This window comes from Chlorocebus sabaeus, chromosome 2 (genome assembly GCF_047675955.1).
Source record: "Chlorocebus sabaeus isolate Y175 chromosome 2, mChlSab1.0.hap1, whole genome shotgun sequence".
Lineage (NCBI taxonomy): Eukaryota > Metazoa > Chordata > Mammalia > Primates > Cercopithecidae > Chlorocebus > Chlorocebus sabaeus.
Genome location: NC_132905.1, coordinates 66,900,222 through 66,925,163, shown reverse-complemented (window position 1 = coordinate 66,925,163; position 24,942 = coordinate 66,900,222). Strand labels below are relative to the sequence as shown.

General features: G+C 43.5%; 1 protein-coding gene and 1 long non-coding RNA gene across 9 annotated transcripts in view; one reads left to right on the top strand and one right to left on the bottom strand.

The window, feature by feature from the left end:
• Positions 1-22,054, top strand: part of LOC119622625 (uncharacterized) — a 79,459-nt gene extending 57,405 nt beyond the window's left edge. The window contains exon 3 of the long non-coding RNA XR_005239233.2: positions 19,987-22,054. This is a non-coding gene — a long non-coding RNA (uncharacterized lncRNA). The remainder of the gene's footprint in view (positions 1-19,986) is intronic.
• Positions 1-24,942, bottom strand: part of DLGAP4 (DLG associated protein 4) — a 230,765-nt gene that overhangs the window by 5,687 nt on the left and 200,136 nt on the right. The gene's annotated exons all lie outside the window — the stretch shown is intronic.

Genomic DNA, 24,942 nt, shown 5'->3' with positions numbered 1-24,942 from the left:
TCGAGACCAGCCTGGCCAACATGGTAGAACCCTGTCTCTACTAAAAATACAAAAATTATTCAGGCGTGGTGGCCCATGCCTGTAATCCCAGCTATTCAGGAGGCCGAGACAGGAGAATCTGAACCTGGGAGGCGGAGGTTGCAGTGAGCCAAGATTACGCCCACTACACTCCAGCTTGGGTGGCAGAGTAAGACTCCATCTCAAAAACCAAACAAAAAGTAGCACACCCAATTTTATTTGAAATTAAACTTACTTACTTGAAATTAAAAAAGGAGGCTTGGGCATGGTGGCTCACACCTATAATCCCAGTACTTTAGGAGGCTTGAGGCAGGAGGATCACTTGAGCCCAGGAGTTCAAGACAGCCTGGGCAACAAAGTGAAACCCTGTCTCTCTGATTGCTTGAACCCAGGGTTTCAAGGCTGCAGTGAGCTATGATGGTACCACTGCATTCCTCCAGCCTGGATGACAAAGCAAGACCCTGTCTCAAAAATAAAAAAGAGTGTGGACTGCAGCAAGAGCTTTCCTGAACCTAGCCGGCAGCAAGGAGAATGACAGGGCTGGGGAGGCCCTGCATTGTGAGCAGCCCTGTAGTTGCCTGTGGAGAAGAAAAGCCTGAGAGAACTCTCCCAGGCACCCATTCCCACCCTATTCCCACATATGATTCCTGCTGGCCTGGGACACAGTCCTGGCCCCGATCTCACAATGATCTACTTACAAGAGCTCATCAAGGAAGAATTCGCCTCATTAAGAAATTACTAATTAAAAGGGAACTGACTAAAAGGGAGTTAAAGATATTACAGGAACAGCAAATGACACATGAATACTTACCAGAAATTGTTGCCAGGGAATAGATGAAAATTGTAACATTTATCCATGAATATGTAAAATAAGTCAAAGCAGAGATAGTAAGACAATGGAAGGAGATAAAACAGGGGCTCTGGAACTATAGCAGGAGGAAAATCAGGCCATCATAGAAACAAGGCCACACTGGAGGTCGCACAGAGGTTCAACCCTGCTGAGGACTTGTCCTGAGTAGCAGAGCCCTACAGGGAGAGGAGGGCTGAAAGGCTCCAGGTACAAAGTGCTTCAGCTGCCCCATGAACAGAACAAAACATTTATTTTAAACGAATAGTTAAGCTGGGGGGAATAAAATAAGCCCCCCAGGGTAGACAGTGGGGACCTGTGCCTGGCTTAAAGTATGGGAATAAAAGGGAGTCTTTCCTAAAAAATTATAAGATTGTACCTGGGTTACCTTATCTTTTTACAAAGAGAAGTAGGGACTAAGTATTTAAAAAGACAACCTACTAAAAAGAGATTCAGAGACATGGAAGAGAAAGAACATGCATCTATCAGAGTTCTAAAAGGGGACAGAGAGATGGGAGAAATCAGAGGGATCATGGTTATCAATGTGGAGGCTCAGGCCTGTAATCCCAGCACTTTGAAAGGCAAAGGCCAAGGCAGGCAGATACTCGAGGCCAGGAGTTCAAGAGCAACCTGGGCAACATGGTAAAACTCCGTCTCTGTTAAAAATACAAAAAATAGCCAGGTGTGGTGGCACATGACTATAATCCCAGCTACTCAGGAGGCTGAGGCAGAAGAATCATTTGAACCTGGAAGGCAGAGGTTCCAGTGAGCCGAGATGGTGCCACTGCACTTCTGCCTGGGTGACAGAGTGAGACTGTCTCAGAAAAAAAAAAATTTTTTTTTTTTTTTCTTTTTCCCCCAGAAATTGCTCCAGCCCTCAGAGCCAGGAAGTCAAATGAATCCTAAGCAAAATCTATACTTACTTATAGTAATACAAAGAAAGCTCTTAAAAGGCAGTGAAAGAGGGAGGAAAGTACGATCTCAATCCCATAAAACTGGATGTTGTGTCTAAATACATACAGGACCTAGAAGAACATGTCAAACTGTAAACAGCTGTGATTGTGGATGACTTTGTTCTTCTTGTGTTTCTCAGTTTCCTATAATGCAAATATTAACTTTTTAAATTTTTTATTTGAGAAAATCTCTTGCTCTGTTGTCCAGGCTGGAGTGCAGTGGTGCCATCATAGCTCACTGCAGCCTCAACCTCCTGGGCTCCCAAGTAACTGGGACTATAGATGCACATGCCATCAGACCCAGCTATTTTTTTTTTTTTTTTTTTTTTGCTTTTTGAGACAGAGTCTTACTGTGTCGCCCAGGCTAGAGTGCAGTGTCACCATCTTGGCTCACGCAACCTCTGCCTCCCGGGTTCAAATGATTCTCCTGCCTCAGCCTCCCGAGTAGCTGGGATTACTGGCATGTGCCACCACAGCCAGCTAATTTTTGTATTTTTAGTAGAAATGGCATTTCACAATGTTGACCAGGCTGGTCTCAAACTCCTGACCTCAGGTGATCTGCCTGCCTTGGCCTCCCAAAGTCCTGGGATTACAAGTGTGAGCCACAGGAGTGCCTTGCCTAATTTTTTTTGTATTTCTTATAGGAATGAAATCTCACTATGTTAGCCAGGTCTGTCTCAAACTCCTGGGCTCAAGTGATCCTCCTGCCTTGGCCTCCAAAAGGACTGGAATTACAGGTGTGAGCCACAGCGCCTGGCCTACATATTAATTTTTATTTTAAAAAATAAAGGGCGAGGAAAAATTGCTGCCAAAGGAATGAGTTTAACAGCAAACTCTCAACCATAATGGATGAAAACAGTAAAACAATATATTCAAAGTATTCAGATAAAGGTATAATTTACATTTCTACATTAGAGAAAGTATTATTCAAGAATGAATGTGGAATCCCAGCACTTTGGGAGGCCGAGGTGGGCAGGTCATCTGAGGTCAGGAGTTTGAGACCAGCCTGGCCAACATGGTGAAATCTCATCTCTACTAAAAATACAAATACTAGCCGAGTGTGGTGGTAGTCACCTGTAATCCCAGCTACTTGGGAGGCTGAGGCAGAATTGCTTGAACCTGGGAAGCAGAGGTTGCAGTGAGCCAAGATCGTGCCACCGTGCTCCAGCCTGGGCAACAAAAGCACAAAACTCCATCTCAAAAAAAAAAAAAACCCAAAAAGAATGTGGGGTGGGTGCAGTGGCCCATGCCTGTCATCCCAGCACTTTGGGAGGTCAAAGAGGGAGGACTGCTTAAGCCCAAGAATTGGAGGCAAGCCTGGGCAATAAAGCTAGACCCTCATGTCTTAAAAAATATTTTTTAAAATAGCCAGGTCGTGCAGGGGTAGAACCAGCTACTTGGAAGGCTGAGGCAGGAGGACCCCACGAGACTGGGAGTTTGAGGTGGCAGAGAGCTATGATTGTGCCAAGACCCTGTCTCAAGAAAATAAAAAAACGAAAAAGAATGTGGATACATTGGTGTAGTGTGGAAGGTTAGAAAAAAAAAAAAAATGCCAGGCACAGTGGCTCATGCCTGCAATCCTAGCACTTTGGGAAGCTGAGGCAGGTGGGTCACTTGAGGTAAGGAGTTCAAGACCAGCCTGGTCAACATGGCAAAACCCCGTCTCTACTAAAAATGCAAAAATTAGCTGAAATGCAAAAATTGGCTGGGTGTAGTTGCACATGCTTGTAATCCCAGCTACTGGGGAGGCTGAGGCAGGAGGATCACTTAAACCCAGGTGGTGGAGGTTGCAGTGAGCTAAGATTGCACTACTGCAACAGAGTAAGACTCTGTCTAAAAAAAAAAAAAAAAAAAAAGAATGTGATGGGGAGAGGTCACTTCGATAAATGGCAGGTGGATCACCTGAGGTTAGGAGTTCGAGACCAGCCTGGTCAACATGGCGAAACCCCATCTCTACTAAAAATACAAAAATTAGCCGGGCTTGTTGACGGGCACCTGTAATCCCAGCATTGGGAGTCTGAGGCAGGAGAATCGCTTGAACCTGGGAGGCAGAGGTTGCAGTGAGCCGAGATTGCGCTACTGCACTCCGGCTTGGGTGATGGAGCGAGACTCGGTCTCAAACAAACAAACAAACTCTCAGATGAAAACATAAGACCAAATCTTCATGACCTTGGATTTTGCAATGGTTTCTTAAGACACCAAAAGCATAAGCAAAGGAAGGAAGGAAAAAAAAGCAGAAAAACTGGACTTCATTAAAATGGAAAACTTTTTATGGATTGAAGGACGCTATGAAGAAAAAAGCTGGGCGCAGTGGCTCACACTTGTAATCACAGCCTTTTTAGAGACTGAGGTGGGTGGATCACTTGAGGTCAGGAGTTCGAGACCAGCCTGGCCAACATGGTGAAACCCTGTCTCTACTAACAATACAAACATTAGCTGGGCTGGTGACTCATGCCTATTAGTCCCAGCTACTCGGGGGTGCTGAGGCAGGAGAATCACTTCAACCTGGGAGGTGGAGGTTGCAGTGAGCTGAGATTGTGCCACTGCACTCCAGCCTGGGCAACAGAGCGAGACTCTGTCTCACAGAAAAAAAGACAATATGAAGAAATGAAGACAACCCACAGAATGGGAGAAAATATCTGCAAATCATGTATCTGATGAGGGTTTAATACCAAGAATATATGTATATAAGAATTCCCTACAACTGAACAACAAAAAGATAACCCAGTTTTCAAATATACAAGGACATCTCTCCAATGATAGACAGATGTTCAGTAAATATGCTCAACATCTCAACAGCATTAGTCATCAGGGAACTGCACATCAAAACCATAATACTTCATACCCATTAAGATAGCTATCAAGGCCCCTGCCTGTAATCCCAGAACTTTAGGAGGCCAAGGTGGAGTATCACTTGAGCCTGGGAGTTCAGGACCAGACTGGGCAACACAGTGAGACCTCTTCTCTACCAAAAACAAAAAACTGGGCATGGTGGTGCACACCTGTAGTCCCAGCTACACAGGAGGCTGAGATGGGAGGATTGCTTGAGCCCAGAAGGTCAAGGCTGTAGTGAGCTATGATGGCACTATTGTACTACAGCCTGGGCAACAGAGTGAAACCCTGTCTCCAAAAAAAAAAAAAAAAACAACTCAAAAGCTATCAAGAAAAGTGGAAGCAAGTGTTGCAAAGATGTGGAGAAACTGAAACCCTGTGCATTACTAGTGGGAATGTAAAATGATGCAGCTGCTGTGAAAAATAGCTGAGTGGCTCCTCAGAAAGCGAGACATAGATCTGCCACATCATCAACCAATTCCACTTCTGGGTATAAACCCAAAAGAATGGAAAACAGACTGAAACAGATATTTGTACGCCAATGTTTATAGCAGTTTGATTCACAGTAACCACAAGGTGGAAACAACCCAGGTGTCTGTCAATAGATGAACAGACCCCGACTAAAAAACATCTGTGTGTACACGCACGCATGCACGCACACACATGCACAGAGAAAACGCTAAACCCCATATAAAATGTACTTCTCACACATGGAACATTTGCTAAAAATGACCAGTCTTGGCCATAAAATATACAATAAATTTCAAAGAACTGGGTATCATGCAGATCATGTGTTTTGTTTTTGAGATAGGGTCTCCGTCTTGTCACCCAGGCTGGAGTGCAGTGGTGCCATCATAGCTCACTGCAGCCTTGACCTTCTGCATGTGAGCAATCTTCCTGCCTTAGCTTCCTGTGTAGCTAGGACAGGTGTGCGCCACCATGCCCAGCTAATTTTTTTTTTTTTTTTTTTTTTTTGAGACAGAGTCTCGCACTGTTGTCCGTGCTGGTGTGCAGTGGCGCAATCTCGGCTTGCTGCAACCTCTGCCTCCTGGGTTTAAGTGATTCTCCTGCCTCAGCCTCCTAAGTCAAGTAGCTGAGACTACAGGCATGCGCCACCACACCCGGCTAATTTTTGTATTTTTAGTAGAGACGGGATTTCACTATGTTGGCAAGGCTAGTCTCGAACTCCTGACCTGGTGATCCGCCTGCCTTGGCCTCCCAAAGTGCTGGGATTATAGGCGTAAGCCACCGCGCCTGGCCTAATTTTTTTTTTTTTTAATAGAGAAGAGGTCCTACTGTGTTTCCCAGGCTGGTCCTGAACTTCTAGGCTGAACTGATCCTCCTGCCTCAGCCTTTCAAAGTGCTAGGATTGTGGGCATGAGCCACCAGATCATGTTTTTTGACATTAATATAAATAGGCTAGAAACCAGTAATGAAAACATTAACTAATAAACTCCAATATAAAACAAAGACTTACACGTCTAAATAACCCAGTAGTCAAAGAAATAACAGTGGAAGTTGCAGACCTTGTCAAATACAGCTAAAGTAGTAAAGAGAAATGCACAGGCTCAAAGCTTATATAAAATTTGGACAGGCTGAAAAAATAAATTAGCTTCCAATTTAAGATATTAGTAAGGGAATAATACAATTAACCCAAAGGGATGAGAAATTAATCAAAATAATAGAGGGTTAATAAAATTAACAAACCCTGTCAGACTGATCAAGATAAAAAGAAGACAGATGCAAATAATGATTAGGACGGAAAAAAGGATCATGTGATATAGCTATACTAGAAAAGATACTCAAAACGAGAGTTATAAAAAACCAGGAAATAAAATCCTGTTTTTCTTTTCTTTTTTTTTTTTTTTTTTGAGACCGAGTCTTGTTGTGTCACCCAGGCTGGAGTGAAGTGGCAGGATCTCAGCTCACTGCAACCTCTGCCTCCCGGGTTCAAGCAATTCTCCCGCCTCAGCCTCCTGAGAGTAGCTGGGATTACAAGCACCCGCCATCATGCCCAGCTAATTTTTGTATTTTTGTAGAAATGGGGTTTCACCATGTTGGCCAGGCTAGTCTTGAACTCCTGACCTCAGGTGATCTGTCCACCTCGGCCTCCCAAAGTGCTGGGATTACAGGTGTGGGCCACTGCGCCTGACAAAATCCTGTTAAGTTCCTTCAGAGACTATGAGAAGAGGAAACGTCCCATACTGATTTTATGAAGCTAGAGAACCTTAATACTACAACAGGACAAGGATAGAAACGAAAGATTATAAGCCAATGTCTCATGAACAAAGACAAAATTATTAAATCACATAATAAACCAAACTTGGCAGTGTACTAAAATGATAATATATCATAAATTCAGCTGGGTTTATTCTGGGAATGCAAGACTGATTCAACATTGACAATTGTGATCACTTCTGATTCTGGCTAAGACAAACCAGTGAGTGTCAGACAAGCTGACCTCTCCCACCACCAAAAAATTTAAAAAAAATCAGTAACAACAAACCTCATTTTCAAAACATTAAGAAACTACCAGGCCGGGCACGGTGGCTCACACCTGTAATCTCAGCGCTTCGGGAGGCTGAGGTGGGCAGATCACCTGAGGTCAGGAGTTCGAGACCAACATGGCCAACACATTGAAACCCTGTCTCTACTAAAAATACAAAAATTAACCGGGCATGGTGGTGGGCGCCTGCAGTCCCAGCTACTTGGGAGGCTGAGGCAGGAGAACTGCTTGAACCCAGGAGGCGGAGGCCGCAGTGAGCCGAGATTGTGCCACTGCACTCCAGCCTGGGTGACAGAGCGAGACTGTCTCAAAAAAAAAAAAAAAAAAAAAGGAAAAAAAAAGAAAAGAAAAACTACCAGCACAACCAGAATTTGAGAGGTCAAGATCCCAATGAGAAATAAGATATAGTCAAGTCTGATATTATGTATCATCTGTGAGCTGGGGGCCCATAAGGCATCTCCCAATTTATAAGAAGCTGAGCAGAGCTTGTGGCAATTTCATGGGAACAGAGACAAAATCTGGAATTCAGGGCTATCGAGGCAGATAGCACCTGGAAAGTACATTAGGCTGAGCAAAGCTTCCAATAGTCTTGAGGTATGAGACAGAGGGAAACTGCAGCTCAGTCTGCCATGAAGGAGGGGCTTGGAAAACACCACTGGCTACCACTGTGACCCCCTGACGTGTGAACGCTGCCAACTAGAAATAGATGAGCTGTCACAAGCACCCAGCTCTGAATCACCTCAATACCATTCTGATTAAACTGATCTCACCATACACTAATTACCTGTAAGAAGCGAAAGTTCTCAAAGGGCAGAAAATCATCCTGAGCCTCAAATTACCTCTAGTTTTCAAATGTAGCTTCCGACACTGAATAAAAATTAACAGGCACACCAGGAGATATGATGAAATAATTATACACCAAAAGAGAAAAAATAAGAAAGAGACCTACAGGGTCTGGACCTACAGAGACCTACAGAGTTACTGGACAAGGGCTTTAAAATAACTAAATAAATACATATACAAGAAAACAGATGAAGATCAGCAGAGAATCAGAATTTATCAAAAAAGTATCGAACAAAAAAAAAAAGTATCGAACAAAAAGTCTAGAAGTAGTATATTACTGAAGTTAAGAATGTAACAGATGGTTTTAAAAAATTATTTATTTATTTTTTTTGAGATGGAGTCTTGTTCTGTTGCCCAGGCTGCAGTGCAGTGGTACTTTCTCAGCTCACTGTAACCTCTGCCTCCCAGGTTCAAGCAATTCTTCTGCCTCAGCCCTCCGAGTAGGTGGGATGACAGGTGGCCGCCACCACGCCTGGCTAATTTTTGTATTTTTAGTAGAGACGGGGTTTCACCGTTGGCCAGGCTGGTCTCGAACTGCTGACCTCAGGTGATCTGCATGTCTCAGCCTCCTGAGTACAGGACTACAAGTGGCCACCACCACGCCTGGTTAATTTTTGTATTTTTAGTAGAGACGGGGTTTCACCCTGTTGGCCAGGCTGGTCTCGAACTCCTGACCTCAGGATCTGCCTGCCTCAGCCTCCCAAAGTGCTGGGATTACAGGCTTAGCCACCACACCTGGCCAACAGAAGGGTTTAACAGATTAGTCATAGCTGAACTATAAAATAATCTGGTAGGAAATATCCAGACTGAGGCCTAAAGGTAAAAAATAAAACAATAAAGAGACAAGACAGTCGGTCAAACATATGTGTAACTAGAGTCCACAATTAGAGAAGAAATATAATGGAGCAGAAATTTGAGTAAGGAATGGCCAGGACTTCTCTGAAATTCATGAAAGATACTATAGTTCAAGATTCAAGAAGCCCTGTGAATATCAAGCAGGAAAAATAAAAGGAAGATCATACCTAGATCTCATAGTAAAACTTGTACAACTAAAACACAAGGAGAAAATCTCAAAAGCAGATAGAGGGGATAAAATTAATCTTCAGAAGAGCAGCAGTAAGACTGACAGCTTACTTTTCAATAAAAAGGCTGGAAATTAGAAGACAATCAAAGACACATTTAGGCCTGGCACAGTCTAATCTCAGCACTTTGAGAGGCTGAGGTGGGAAGATCGCCTACGGCCAAGGAGTCTGAGATCACAGGGGTAAACCACCACACCCAGCTATTTAAAAACATTTTTTTTGTAGAGACCCATTCTCACTTTGTTGCCTTGGCTGGTCTCAAACTCCTGGGTTTAAACAGTCCCCCCATCTTGGCCTCCCAAAGTGGTAGGATTACAAGCATGAGCTACTGCGCCTGACTTTGTTTTTTTAATGGAGCAATATAAGCATGTTTATATGTTGTTGAGAATGACTTTGTTAGAGAAAGGGAGCTTATTATGCTGGAGAGAAAAGGGGCAACTGTTGGGGTTGTCCTTAGGTGAGAAGGAATCGAATTAGTGCCCAAGTAGAGAACTTGGTGCCCAGCCACAAGACCCCGTCTCTACAAAAAATAAAACAATTAAATCAGGTGTGGTGGTGTGTGCCTGTAGTTTAGCTACTCAGGAGGCTGAGGTGGGAGGATTGCTTTAGCCTAGGAGATTGAGGCTGTGGTGAGGTATGATTGCGCTACTGCACTGGAGCCTAGGAGACAGAACGAGATCCTGTGTCTTAAAAAAAGAAAGAAAAGGCTGGGCGTGGTGCTTCATGCCTGTAATCCCAGCACTTTGGGAGGCCGAGGTGGGCAGATCACTTGAGGCCACCAGGAGTTCAAGACCAGCCTGGCCAACATGATGAAACCCCGTCTCTACTTAAAATACAAAAATTAGCCAGGCATGGTGAAGGCACCTGTAATCCCAGCTACTCAGGAGGGCTGAGGCATGAGAATTGCATGAACCTGGGAGGTGGAGGTTACAGTGAGCTGAGATTGTGCCACTGCATTCCAGCCTGGGCAACAGAGCAGAGCTGTCTCAAAAAATAAATAAATAAATAAATAAATAAATAAATAAATAAATGAAATAAAATAGCATTAGATAATACTAAAGGGAGTTCTTTAGACAGAATGAAAGCAATTGTAGGTAGAAACACACAAATATACAAAGAAGTGAAAAGTAACAAAATGGGTAAACATATGGGTAAAGATAAGTAAATATTGATTGTATAAAATAATGACTTGCAGCATTTAGAATATATGTAGATCTTAAATAGTACAGCAATAGTGCAAAAGTCATGAAGGGAAACGAAGGGAATGAAAGTGTTCAAAGGTCGTCTTTCCTGATCTGGGAAGTGATAAAAGTACTAGTTTGAATTAGTCTACAAAGACAAGGATGCAGGTTCTCATCTCTAGAGTGACTACTAAAAGAATTTCAAGTTCACATGAGGAAAGTGGAAACACTTGATCAATCCAAAAAGAAAGCAAGAAAGGAGCAAAATCTATTAATAAAATTCACCACATTTTACATTAAAAAAGAAAAAACATACGACTAAGTGGATAGTAAAAAAAGATTATTTCATTCAATAATTCTAACCAGGAGAGTATAGACTAAGAGTGATCAAACACATAGAACATTCAGTCCCTTCACACAGTGCTGAAGTGAGTAGTATTTGGTATAATCACTTTGGAGAACAATTTGGCATTTCTCATAAATCTGAACAAATATCCTATAACAAGCATTTCCAATCCCAGTACATACCTTAGAAAACCCTTGTATATGTGAACCATGAGACATAGTTAAATACGTTCATAATAATCCACAGCTGGCATCCTACTTAATGGTGAAAGACCAAATTATTTCCCCCTAAGAGCAGGAATAAGAAAAAGAAGGATGTTTGTCCTTATACTTCTATTCAACATTATCCTGGAGCCAGGGCCATTAGACAAAATACCAAATAAAAGCAATACATATTGGAAAGAACAAAGTAAAACATCTGTATTCTCAGATGACATCATCTTGTAATAAATAAAATCCTAAAGAATCCACAAGAAATATATAAATATATATATAAATGAATATATATATATATTTTGAGACAGAGTCTCACTCTGTTGCCCAGGCTGGAGTACAGTGGTGTGATCTTGGTTCACTACAACCTCTGCCTCCTGGGTTCAAGCAATTTTCTGCCTTAGCCTCCTGAGTAGCTGGGATTACAGTGCCTGCCACCACGCCCAGCTAATTTTTGTATTTTTAGTAGAGATGGGGTTTCACCATGTTGGCCAGGTTGGTCTTGAACTCCTGACCTCGTGATCCACCCACCTTGGCCTCCCAAAGTTCTGGGATTACAGGTGTGAGCTACCGAGCCTGGCCCACAAGAAATATTAGACCTAATAAATAAGTGCAGTAAGGTTGCAAGATACAAAATCAGTATACAAAAATCAACTGTTTCTATTACACTAACAATGAACAATCTGAAATTTAAATACTTCCAGGAAGGGCTCACTACCGGATCACTCCTGCAATCTCAGCAACTTTGGAAGGCTGAGGCGGGTGGATCACTTGAGCCCAGTAGTTTGAGACCAGCCTGAGCAATATGGTGAAATCCCATGTCTACAGAAAATTAAAAAAAAAACAGCTGGGTATGGTGGTGTGTGTCTGTCGTCCCAGTTACTGGGGAGGCTAAGGCAGGAGCATTGTTTGAACACGGGGTTGAGGCTTCAGTGAGCAGTGTTCATGTCCAGACTGGGTGACAGAGGGAGACCCTGTCTCAAAAAATATATATATATTTTTTTTGTAGAGATAGGGGTCTCCTTAGGTTGCCCAGGCTGGTCACGAACTCCTGGCCTCAAGCAATCCTCCTGCTTTCAGCTTCCCAAAGTACTGGGATTACAGGTGTGAACCACCACACCCAGCCTTTTTTCTTTCAACATTGATTATATCAGGAAAAAAGAAAAATTATAAAAATTTTAAAGGGTAGAAAGCATACAAATACAGTGATTTCTGGGGCAGATAGGCTAGCCGTCCTCAGTATTTGTTTTCTACTTCCCCCTCAGAAATAGAACCTTTTTATTTTTGAGACAAGGTCTTGCTCTGTTGCCCAGGCTGGAGTGCAGTGGCACAGTCTTGGCTCACTGCAACCTCCACCTCCAGGCTCAAGCAATACTCCCACCTTAGCCTCCTGAAGAGCTGGGACTACAAGCGCACGCCACCATGCCTGAATAACTTTTTTGTATTTTTTATAGAGATACAAAATACAAAATTAGCCAGGCATGTTGTTTCACGTGGGGTGTTTTACATGGTGTTTCGTGGGGGTTCACTGTGTTGACCAGGCTGGTCTCGAACTTTTGGGATCCAGTGATCCACCTGCCTCGGCCTCCCAAAATGTTGGGACTATAGGCATAAGCCACCGCACCCAGCCATTCACAGAACTTTTGATTTTTTTTCCCTTTATATCTAATAGCAACTTTATTCAGAGGAAATGAAAACACAGCAAGCCTTTAGGCATAGTGTTAATTTCTCAGGACAAAGTACTGTCAATTTTTTTTTTTTCCCCCTGAGACGGAATCTAGCTCTGCTGCCCAGACTGGAACGCAATGGCGCAATCTGGGCTCACTGCAACCTCTGCCTCCCAGGTTCAAGCGATTCTCCTGTCTTAGCCTTCCAAGTAGCTGGGATTACAGGCGCACACTGCCACGCCCAGCTAACTTTCTGTATTTTAGTAAAGATGGAGTTTCACCACGTTGCCCAGGCTGGTCTCGAACTCCTGAGCTCAGGCAATCCACCCGCCTTGGCTCCCAAAGTGCTGGGATTACAGGCATGAGCCACCATGCCCAGCCAGTACAGTCAAATTAAAACTCTGAGGTATGGCATGCAAAGTACTAGAATCCTACAAGTTATACTAGGATCAGGATTGGAATAAGGATTTCTGTTGTTAGCATTATGCCAACTCTCTATAATGTGCACACTGTCTACTAAGCACAGCATAGGCTTCTGAAAAACAAGTGATCTGTGTGGACCTTTTATTTTTATCTGGGCACGTGGCCTGGAATCAAACATTTCCTAGACTCCCCTGCAGCAAGATATGCATAGTTATATGTCTAAATTCTGGCCAAAGGGGTGGAAGCAGAAGCAGTGGGTGGGCCAGCTTGTTCTCCTTCGCTATTGGTTCCTTTTGCTGGCTGGAATGCACTTAGGATGCTGGGATCCAGCAGCACTCTGACAGATGAGAAGATCTTATCAATGAAAGCCAATTAATGGCATCAAACCGCAAGGGAAAAAAAAGCCTGTGGCTCCACCATCACCATCTCAGACATTCTTGAGAATGAAATAAACAGTCTTCTTTAAATCACTTTTTAGAAATGTTTTAGTGTTATTTGTAGGCAAACGTAATCCCAATTAATATAGCCTCAAAACTAGTAGGGTTTGTAAAAGGAGTAGGGAGAGGAGTTTATCCAAAAGAAGGGAAGAAAGAGGAAAAAAGACACCTCAGAAAAAGAGGCTGGACGCAGTGGCTCACACTTGTAATCCCAACACTTTGGGAGGTCCAGGTGGGAGGACTGCTTAAGGCTAGAAGTTTGAGACCAACCTGGGCAACATAGTGACAGCCCGTCCCTATTTAAATAAATAAATTAAAATACATTTTAAAAGTACAAATCCCCCAAAATAACATGGTAAGAATAAACCTAAATATATAAAAATCACTTCATAAAAATGGACATTACCTATTTCTAAAATAAAAACCAGGAAACCAGATAAAACATAAAACCCAGGTATATGCTGACTACAAGAGACATGATTAATAAGGACAGTGAAAGGTTAAAAGTAAATGGATGGAAAGAGATATACCAGACAAACACTAATCAAAGGAAGGCTGCTACTGCAATAGTCATAATACATATAACATGACTCTCAGGCAAACCCAAACATAGATTCTGAAAAACAGAATGGATCAGTGAACATCTGCCAGGAATATTACAATTCTAAACTTGTTCCATCCAATATCTTCAAAAATATATAAAGCAAAAATTGACAGAATTTTAAGGAGAAATGGACAAACCATTTTATAGAAAGTGGTATGATATAGACATCATACAATGAATGTTAAACAGTAAACTCAAGCTCATCTTTTGGATGGACACACCCCTTCCCCATTCCAGTTCTGCCTTCACACCTAATCTCAGTGGGCCTTGGAATGACTGGTGAACCTCCTCTCTCCTGGACGCCAGTTTCAAATCTGCTCTCCAGAGGTGTCCTATGCGTCCTCCCCACCTCCTCGCCCTGAGGTGTTGAGTCTGCTCCCGCCTGCCTCACCTCACCTCGCCTCAGACATGGCCTTCCTCCTGTCCCTGTGGAGAAGCTATCTGTTCTCTACTTGGGCACTAATTCGATTCCTTCTTACCTAAGGATAACCCCAACAGTTGCCCCTTCTCACCAGCATAATAAGCTCCCTTTCTCTGACAAGGTCATTCTCAACAACATATAAACATGCTTATATTGCTCCATTAAAAAAACAAAACAAGGCCAGGCATGGTGGCTCATGCCTGTAATCCTAACACTTTAGGAGGCCGAGACTGGGGGACTGTTTAAGCCCAGGAGTTTGAGACCAGCCTAGGCAGCAAAGCGAGACTGCATCTCTACAAAAAAAAATTTTTTTAATTAGGCAGGTGTGGTGGTGCACCCCTGTGTTCCCAGCTACTTGGGAGGCTGGGGTGGGAGGATCAGTGGAGTCCAGGAGTTCAAGGCTGCAGTGAGCCATGATTGCACCACTGTACTTCAGCCTGGGTGACAGAGTGAGACCCTATCTCAAAACAACAACAACAACAACAAACCAGCTCTCTCCTTTGACCCTACGTCCCTCCCTTTCTCTGCTTCCTTGTGCAGGAAAATCCATGTAAGTGGTCTCCAATTACTCTCCTGTTTTCTCTTCTCTTAATCCTCCTCCTATCAGGCTGCCTTACCCATGCTTCCACCATCACCATTCCACCAAAATGGCCCTTTTTGTATCTAATGACCTCTACCTTTCTAGATCTGGCTTGGTGAGCCCATCAGCTGCCTCTGACAACGTTCTCTCCTTGAGAACATGAATGTTCAGGTGGCTTCCAATTGCTCTTCCTTTGATCTTGCGTTTATTCCTCCCTTCCCACCGCTAAGTGTTCATGTCTCTGGGCTCAGTCCTTAGACTGCTTGTCTTCTCTACATATTAGGCATTCTCATCTCATTCACTTAATCTATACTCTAGTGACTCCCAAATAGACTCTTCAAACTGGACCTATCCCCAGACTAATATATCCAACTGCCTGCTTGACTTCTCTATTCTGATGTCTAACAAAGCATATCAAATTTAACATGTTCCAAACTCCTCACTTTCCCCCAGATCGACATCTCCTATAGTTTTCCCCATTTCAGTGGCAACGCCATCCTCTTCCTCGCTCAGACTCCAAGCCATGTTTGGCTCCCTTACTCTTATCCCATATCTAATCTGTCAAGAGATCCTGTTCTATCTTCAAAACATATCCACAATCTGATTCCTCCATTAAAGTCTCTCTCACCCAGATTGTTAAATCCTCCTAACTCATCTCCCAGCTTCCATTTGTGTGCCAATGAAAGGTATATGGAGGTTCTCATCTGAACAGAGAAGCCAGATTAATCCTTTAAAAAAGTATGTCAAGTTGCAGCACTCAAAACTCTCTGATGAGCTCTTCTTGGAGTAAAACCAAGCCTTTAATAATGGCCTCTGATGGGCGGATCACTTGAGCTCAGGAGTTCAAGACCAGCCTAGGCATTGTGGTGAAACTCCCAGCTAGGTGCGGTGACGGGCCTGGGGTCCCAGCTATTTGGGAGGCTGAAGTGGGAGGATTGCTTGGGCCTGGCACTTGGAGGTTACAGTCAGCCAAAACTGTGTCAATGCACTCCAGCCTGGGTGAAAGCGTGAGACCCCATCTCAAAAAAAAAAAAAAAAAAGGGCTTCTGAGATCCCCTGTGATCTGGGATGCCCCCACTCTGACTCCCACTCTGACTTCGTCTCCCATCCCTCTCCTCTGGCTTATGGCTTCAGCCTGCTGGTGGCTTCCCTCAGCCTTGAGCATGTCAAGCACTTGTCCATAAGTCAGGTGCTGCTCCCTCTGCCTGGAAAGTTCTCTTCTCCCCAGATCTCTACAGACTTCCTCCCTCCCTCTCTTCAGGTTACTGCTCACAGGTCACCTGACCAGGGATGCCCTCCCTGACCACCCTCAATGCAACGGCAACACTGCCCCTGCCTGTGCAGCAGACACTATACTGCTCTTGCCCTTCCTGGTTATTTGTCACTGCCTACCTGGTTACTGCTTACCACATTTGGTTATTTGTATCTCTTCCCATGAGGGGAGAGATTTTGTTTTGTTCACTGCTACATCCCCAGAAGCTACAACAGTACCTGGCATATATGGTAGGTACTCAATAAATATTTACTGAGTGAATGACGTTCAGGACCAAGGTAGAGATAGGGACCTATTATGCCAAACTGTCCTGAAGCACCTTGCCATACAGTTGGACAAGATATCAATAAGAACAGACAGACAAAATTGGCGTTCTTAGCAAACAATATAATCATTTATGATGCAAACCCAAGAACCATGTTGGATTCTCTTGGTTGCCCAACACAAGATCAACATACAAGGATCACACATTTCTACCTACTAGCTGTGACTAATTAGAGTAAGCAATTTTTTTTTTTCCTTTTTTTTTTGAGATAGGGTCTCCCTGTCGTCCAGGCTGGAATGTGGTGGCATGATCTCAGCTCACCGCAACCTCCACCTCCTGGGTTCAAGTGATTCTCCTGCCTCAGCCTCCCAAGTAGCTGGGATTACAGGTGCCCGCCATGACACCCAGCTAATTTTTGTATTTTTAGTAGAGATGGGGTCTCACCATGTTGGCCAGGCTGGTCTCGAACTACTGACCTCAAATGATCTGCCTGCCACGGCCTTCCAAAGTGCTGGGATTACAGGCCTGAGCCACTGCGCCTGGCCGCAAATATTTTTTAAATGATCAATTTCACAAAACTCAACAAAAACTACTAGAAAGTACCAAGGAATAAATCTAATAAAAATATGCAGGAGACCAGATGCAGTGGCTCATGCATGAAATCCCAGCACTTTGGGAGGCTAAAGCAGGAAGACTGCTTGAGCCCAGAAGTTCAAGACCAGCCTGGACAACATACTGAGACCCTATCTCTACAAAAAAATCTCAAAGTTAGCTGGGCATGGTGGCACACACCTGTAACCTCAGCTATTTGGAAGGTTGAGGCAGGAGGATCACCGGAGCCCAGGAGGCTGAGGCTGCAATAAGCCAAGATCATGCCATTGTGCTCTAGCCTGGGTGACAGAGTGAGACCTTTTCTCAAAAAACTAAATTAAATGAAAATTAAAATATGAAAGACCTTCATAGGGAAATTACTCAAACTTAGGTAGAAGGATATGATAGGATTCTTGAATAAATGGAGTGATAAAGTTGATTTATAGTTGAGAAGATTCAATGTTTTACAGTTATCAATTCTTCCCCTATTAATCTATAAGCTCACTTTACTTTCAGTTTTCATCCCAACAGAATTTTTCTGAGGAACTTGATATACAAATTATATAATTTATATTGGAAGAATGAAGATAGTTTTTCTTTCTGCACAAAAAGGATAAAGGAGCATTCACCCCATTAGATATCAAGGCATGCTATAAAGCCATGGTAATTAAAAGTTATATTCACACAGCTGGGCACAGTGGTTCACTCCTGTAATCCCAGCACTTTGGGAAGCTGAGGCAGGCAGATCACTTGAGGTCAGGAATTCCAAACCAGGCTGGCCAACATGGTGAAACCCCATCTCTACTAGAAATACAAAAATTAGCCAGGTGTCAGCTGGGCGCAATGGCTCACACCTATAATCCCAGCACTTTGGGAGGCCGAGGCAGGTGGGTCAGCTGAGGTCAGGAGTTTCAGACCAGCCTGGCCAACATGGCGAAACCTCATTTCTACTAAAAATACAAAAAATTAGCGGGGTGCAGTTGCATGCACCTGTGTAGTCTCAGCTACTTGGGAGGTTGAGGCAGGAGAATCACTTGAACCTGGGAGGCAGAGGTTGCAGTAAGCCGAGATCATGCCACTGTACTTCAGATGGGGTGCCAGAGCGAGACTCTCAAACAAACAAAAAAATTAAATAAACAAATAAATGAAAATAGTTGTAGGCCGGGCGCGGTGGCTCACGCCTGTAATCCCAGCACTTTGGGAGGCCGAGATGGGCGGATCACGAGGTCAGGAGATCGAGACCATCCTGACTAACACGGTGAAACCCCGTCTCTACTAAAAATACAAAAATTAGCCGGGCGCGGTGGCGGGCGTCTGTAGTCCCAGCCACACGGGAGGCTGAGGCAGGAGAATGGCGTGAACCCGGGAGGCGGAGCTTGCAGTGAGTGGAGATTGCGCCACCGCACTCCAGCCTGGCGACAGAGCGAGACTCCGTCTCAAAAAAAAAAAAAAAGAAAAAAAGAAAATAGTTGTATTAACACAGAAGCAGCCAAAAGAGGAACAGAACAGAGCCCAGAAACACACCCCTGCATAAGTATGGAATCTGACAGATAATGACTGGCCAGCATCACTAAACACTGGGGAAAGAAAGAGACTTCAGGCTGGGAGCGGTGGCTCACACCCGTAATCTCAGCACTTTGGGAGGCAGAGGCAGGTGGATCACTTGAGGTCACGAGTTCGAGACCAGCCTGACCAACATGGAGAAACCCCATCTCTACTAAAAATACAAAATTAGCGGGGCGTGGTGGCACATGCCTGTAATCCCAACTGCTTGGGAGGCTGAGACGAGAAGCGCTTGAACCTGGGAGGCAGAGGTTGCGGTGATCCAAGATCGCGCCATTGCACTCCAGCCTGGGCAACAAGAGCAAAACTCTGTCTCAAAAAAAAAAAGACAAGCAATAATGTGGCAGAAAATATTGGTCATATTATAATAGGCATAGTGTAATTATCCATATATATAAAGAACTACAAATTGATTTTTAAAGTACTTTTTTTTTAAGACAGGGTCTCACTCTGTTGCCCAGGCTGGAGTGCATTGGCACATCATACCTCACTACAGCCTTACTCTCCTGCACTCAAGCAATCCTCTAACCTTAGTCTCCTGAGTAACTGGGACTACAGGTGTGCACCACAGTGCTCAGTTAATTTTTTATTTATTTTTATTATTTATTTATTTTTTTGAGATGGAGTCTAGCTCTGTCACCCAGGCTGGAGTACAGTGATGCGCTTGGCTCAGTGCAACCTCTGCTTCCCGGGTTGAAGCGATTCTCTTGCCTCAGCCAGCTGGGATTACAGGCGCCTGCCACCACACCCAGCTAATTTTTGTATTTTCGCTGTGTTGGCCAGGCTGGTCTTGAACTCCTGACCTCAGGTGATCCACCCGCCTCGGCCTCCCAAAGTGCTGCGATTTTAAGCGTGAACAACCGTGCCTGGCCAATTTTTTTTATTTTTTAATTTTCATTTGTAGTAGACATGAGGTCTCGCTATGTTGCCCAGGCTAGTTTTGAACTCCTGAACTCAAGGAATCCTCCCACATCAGACTCCCGAAGTGCTGGGATTAAAGGCATGAGCCACCATGCCCAGAGGATTTGAAAAATACTGAGAATCCAACAGAAAAATGAATAGAGTATACAAGTAATTCACAGGAGTAAAGTTTGAATGGCCAATATAAATAAAATTAAAATATGCACAGCTTCTCTAGTAACCAAGTAAATGTGAAATGTATCAACTGGTTTTAATTTTCCACTTATCAAGTAAGTGATTTAAAGTCCAACAAGATCAACTATCAGTAAGTATACTAGGGAAATGGCAATTTTCAAACACTTGGTGTAAGGATAAACTGATATAACCTCTTTGGAGAGCAATCAGGCAGAATTTATTAAAATATGTGTTTCCTCCCATCCAGTGATTCTGTCCAAGATAAGTACTCCAGAGAAATTCTCCCATGTCGTGGTAGAAAGATATGCACCAGTGTTGATGAAACGCTGAAAACACCAAAACGGCCTGGGCGCAGTGGCTCACGCCTGTAATCCCAGCACTTTGGGAGGCCCAGGGAGGCGGATCACCGGAGGTCGGGAGTTCGAGACCAGCCTGACCAACATGGAGAAACCCCGTCTCTACTAAAAATACAAAAAATTAGCCGGGTGTGGTGGCACATGCCTGTAATTCCAGCTACTTGGGAGGCTAAGGCAGGAGAATCGCTTGAACCCGGGAGGGGGAGGTTGCGGTGAGCCTAGATCGCACCATTGCACTCCAGACTGGGTAACAAGAGCGAAACTCCGTCTCAAAAAAAAAAAAAAAAAAAAAAAAAAAGATAACCCCGAAACACCATTAGGAAAATGGTCAAACAGAATGTAGTATATGCGTATGAATTTAACAGAAATGAACTAGATCTCTATGTATCAAAGTAGACAAGAGTGTTCAAGACATAGCGTTCAAAATAAAATTGTTCTTTTAACTGCAGCTTAACAGTGGATGTAACTGCTTCTTTGCTGTGGCAGACTATATTTTCTGAAGGCCCCAACAGTCTCTCCTGTCCCTCTTCCTCTTCTAGAACCTTGATACTTCCCTGTGAAGTATCATAGGTAGGGTCTAATACTCCCCTCCTTCAACCTGAAGCCCTGCCTTGGGCTTGTGACTTGCTTGTAACACAATCAAATACAGTGAAGGAGTTACCAGGTGACTTCCAGAGCTAGGTCAGAAAAGGTGATGCAGCCTCAGTGTTCAACACATACTTGGGCCTGGAGCCACCACGGGAAGGCTGTCATGCTGCGAGGGAACAAAGGCAGGTGGAGGGACATACACAGGGGCTGTGGCTGGCTGTCCTGGCCTTTGAGTCATCCTTGTCTAAGTGCCAGGCACACACCTTAACTACTTTTAGGTAATTCCATCCCTCAGGTGTCATGTCACCCCCAGCCCTTGAGCCTTCCCATCTGAAGCCCCAGGCTTTATGAAGAAGAAACAACATGTTCCTGCCACGCTCCTTCTGAACTGCTGACATAACAGAATCCATGACCATAATAAAATGGTGGTTTCATGCCATTAGGTTTGGGGTGACTTGTTATGCCCTTCGTGCTTCTGTGCCTTTGCTCCCTCCATCTGGAATGCCTTTCCTCTCCCCCAGCCTGCAGATCCTCTCTGAGGCCCAGCTACGAATGATATCTCCTTGGTGGAGTTCCTCACAGACGTAAGAGGGGTGACCTTAAAACTTGTGGCCATGGCTGGGTGTGGTGGCTCACACCTGTAATCCCAGCATTTTGGGAAGGCAAGGCGGGCAGATCACTTGAGGTCAGGAGTTCGAGACCAGCCTGGCCAACATGGTGAAACCCCATCTCTACTAAAAATACAAAAATTAGTTGGGCGTGTTGGCACGTGCCTGTAATCCCAGCTACTTAGGAGACTGAGGCACGAGAATCACTTGAACCCAGGAGGCGGAGGTTGTGGTGAGCCGAAGAAATCATGCCACTGCATTCCAGTCTGCGCAACAGAGTGAGACTCTGTCTCACAAAAACATAACAAACAAACAAAATACCAAAAAATTAACTTGTGGTCACAAGTCAGGACCTTGAGTGGACGTACAGAATTTAATCAGAGAGCCTTGTTGTTTTAATGAAGAATATCATTCTTAAGAGACAGGAAACATTATTCACAACAGCCAAAAGGTAGATGCAATCCACCCATCTATTGGCAAATTAACAGATACATAAAATGTGGCCTCTACATACAATGGAATATTACTCAGCCTTAACAAGGGAGAGAATTGTGACACATGCTATGGATGAACCTTGAAGACATAATGCAAAGTGAAATATGCCAGTCACAAAAGAACAAATGCTGCATGGTTCCACTTACATGAAGTAGCTAGAATAGTCAAACTCACAGAGACAAAGTAGAGTGGTGGCTGCCAGTGGCTGGGGGGTAGGAGGGAATGGGGAGTCAGTGTTTAATGGGCACAGAATTTCAGTTGGGGAAGACAAAACAAGTTCTAGAGATGGACAGTGGTGATGGTTGTACAACAATGTGAATTTAATTAATGCCACAGACTGTACACTTGGTTGAAATGGTAATTTTCATGATATATATATTTAACCACAATTCAGAAAAAGAAATTGTCTGAAAAGAACATTGTCAAGTTTAAAGTTCTTCAGGTTTAGACAAGAGGGCAATGCAAAATCCAATCAAGACAGGCAGCCATCTGGGTGGGTGGGCACTGCTGGGTTCCCTGAGCAGTCAGAATACGTATTTTAGATAAGGGACATGAGCTATGTGACTCCATCTGTCTGTAAGCTGCAGTAAGTGCTACAGGGCTATGGAAAGGGCTCCCTCTAGAGTGTTCAGCTGCAGGAGTTGCGGTGTGGTTATCCAGAAACATCACGAAAGACCGCTTCCCTCCCAGGTAGACAGGAAGGTAATACCAATATTGTTGGGCATGACATAATTTCCTTTGCAGGTAAACATCTTCTTGCTCTAGAAATAACTATAATTAATATAGTAAAGGAAAGTTAAAGCAAATCAAACCCACAGAATCATCCTATTGGCATGAAGCAATCTGTGCACCCTGCCCCAGGCTTACTGTCTCAATCTGTGCTATTCAGTACAGCAGCTACTAACCACATGTGGTCAGTAAGCACCTGAAATGTAGTTTGTCTGAATTAAGATGTGCTGTAAGAGTAAAATATACACTAAATTTTAAAGACTTACTATGAAAAGGAATATAAAATATTGCAATAATTTTATATTGAATATATGGTGAAATACAGGTGACCCTTGAACAACACAGGTTTGAACTGCACAAATCTACTTATGTATCAATTTTCTTCCTATCTGCCACCCCTGAGACAGCAGGACCAACATTCCTCCTTTTCCCCATTCCTCTTCCTCAGTGTACTCAGTCTGAAGACAAGGATGAAGACCTTTATGACGATGCGCTTCTACTTAATGAACAGTAAATATATTTTCTCTTCCTTATGATTTTTTCCTTTTGAGACAGGGTCTCACTCTGTCACCCAGGCTGGAATGTAGTGGCCCAATCTTGGCTCACTGCAGCCTCCACCTCCTGGGCTCAAGCAATCCTCCCTGCTTGTCAGCCTCCCGAATAGGTGGAACAACAGGCACATGCCATCATGCCTGGCTAATTTTTATATTTTTGGTAGAGATGGGGGTCTTGCTATGTTGAACAGGCTGGTCTTGAACTACTGGGCTCAAGAGATACTCTCGCCTCGGCCTCGAAAAGTGCTGGGGTGCTGGGATTACAGGCTTGAGCCACCACGCCCAGCCTAAAACCACTATTCTAAGAAGGGGTCCATAGAAAGCCTACTTAAAACAAGCTCTGCCCACACAAAACTGCCAGTCAGTTTCTCAGTGCCTCAACTGTTTATCTTAAATTTATATTAATATATGCTCATAATTTTTTAAAAAACGTGGAGACACAAGCAACAAAAGGAAAAAATGGATTTCATCAAAACTAAGAAACTTTGTGCGTCGGCCAGGCGTGGTGGCTCACACCTGTAATCCCAGCAGTTTGGGAGGCCAAGGCAGGCAGATCATGAGGTCAGGAGTTCGAGACCAGCCTGGCCAGCATGGTGAAACCCCGTCTCTACTAATAATACAAAAAATTAGCCAGGCATGGTGGCACGTACATGTAATCCCAGCTACTCAGGAGGCTGAGGCAGAATTGCCTGAATCCAGCAGGTGGAAGGTGCAGTTAGCCGAGACGGCGTCACCGCACTCCAGTCTAGGCAACAAAGCAAGACTCTGTCTCAAAAAAAAAAAAAAAAAAAAAAAAAGGAACCTTTGTGCATCAAAAGTCACCAGGAAGAAAGTGAAAAGAATGCGAGAAAATATCTGCAAATCATATATATGATGAGGGTCCAGCACCCAGAATATATAAAGGACTTACAACTCAATAACAAAAAGACAAATCACCCAATTAAAAAATGGGTGAAGGCCTTGGCCATTTCTTCCAAGAAGACATACAAATGACCAATAGACATATGAAAAGATGCTCAATGTCATAAGGGAAATACAAATCAAAATCATAATGAGATACTACTTCATCTACTTCATAGCCGTTAGGATGGCTATAATTTTTTTAAAAGACAGAAGACAAGTTTTCGTGAAGATGTGGAGAAACTGGAACCTTTGTGCTTTGCTGGTGGGAATATAAAATGGTATAGCTTCCATGGAAAACAGTTCAGCAGTTCCTCAAAAAGTTAAACATAGAGTTACCAGATAACTTAGCAATTGCACTCCCCAAAGAATTAAAAATAGGGACTCAAACATGCCCATCTTCACAGCTGCATTACTCACAATAGCCAAAAGGTGGAAACAATCCAAGTGCCCAGCAATAGATGAACAAAATGTTGTATATACTGTACACATAATGGAATATTACTCAGCCACAAAAAGGAAGTTCTGATACATGCTATAACATGGATAAACCTTGAAAACATGCTAAACACAAAAGGACAAGGCAAATTTGTAGACACAGCAAGTAGAGGATACCAGGGGCTAGCCAGAGAGGATAGTGGGGAGTTACTGTTTAATGGGTAGATTTTATGTTTTAGATGAAAAAGTTTTGGAAATAGATGGTTGTGATGGTAGCAATATTGTGAATGTAATTAATGCCACTGAATTACACACTTAAAAACAGTTAAAAGGTAAATTTTATATGTTATTTTACAACAAAAAAAGGAAACCAAAAATAGAAGTTTGACCTAGCATTTCTACTCCAAAAGAAATGAATATACATCCATACAAAAACTTGTACATGAATATTCTAGCAATATTATTCATAATAGCCAAAAAGTACAAACAACCCAAATGTCCATCAACAGAAGAATGGCCAAATAAAATGTAGTGT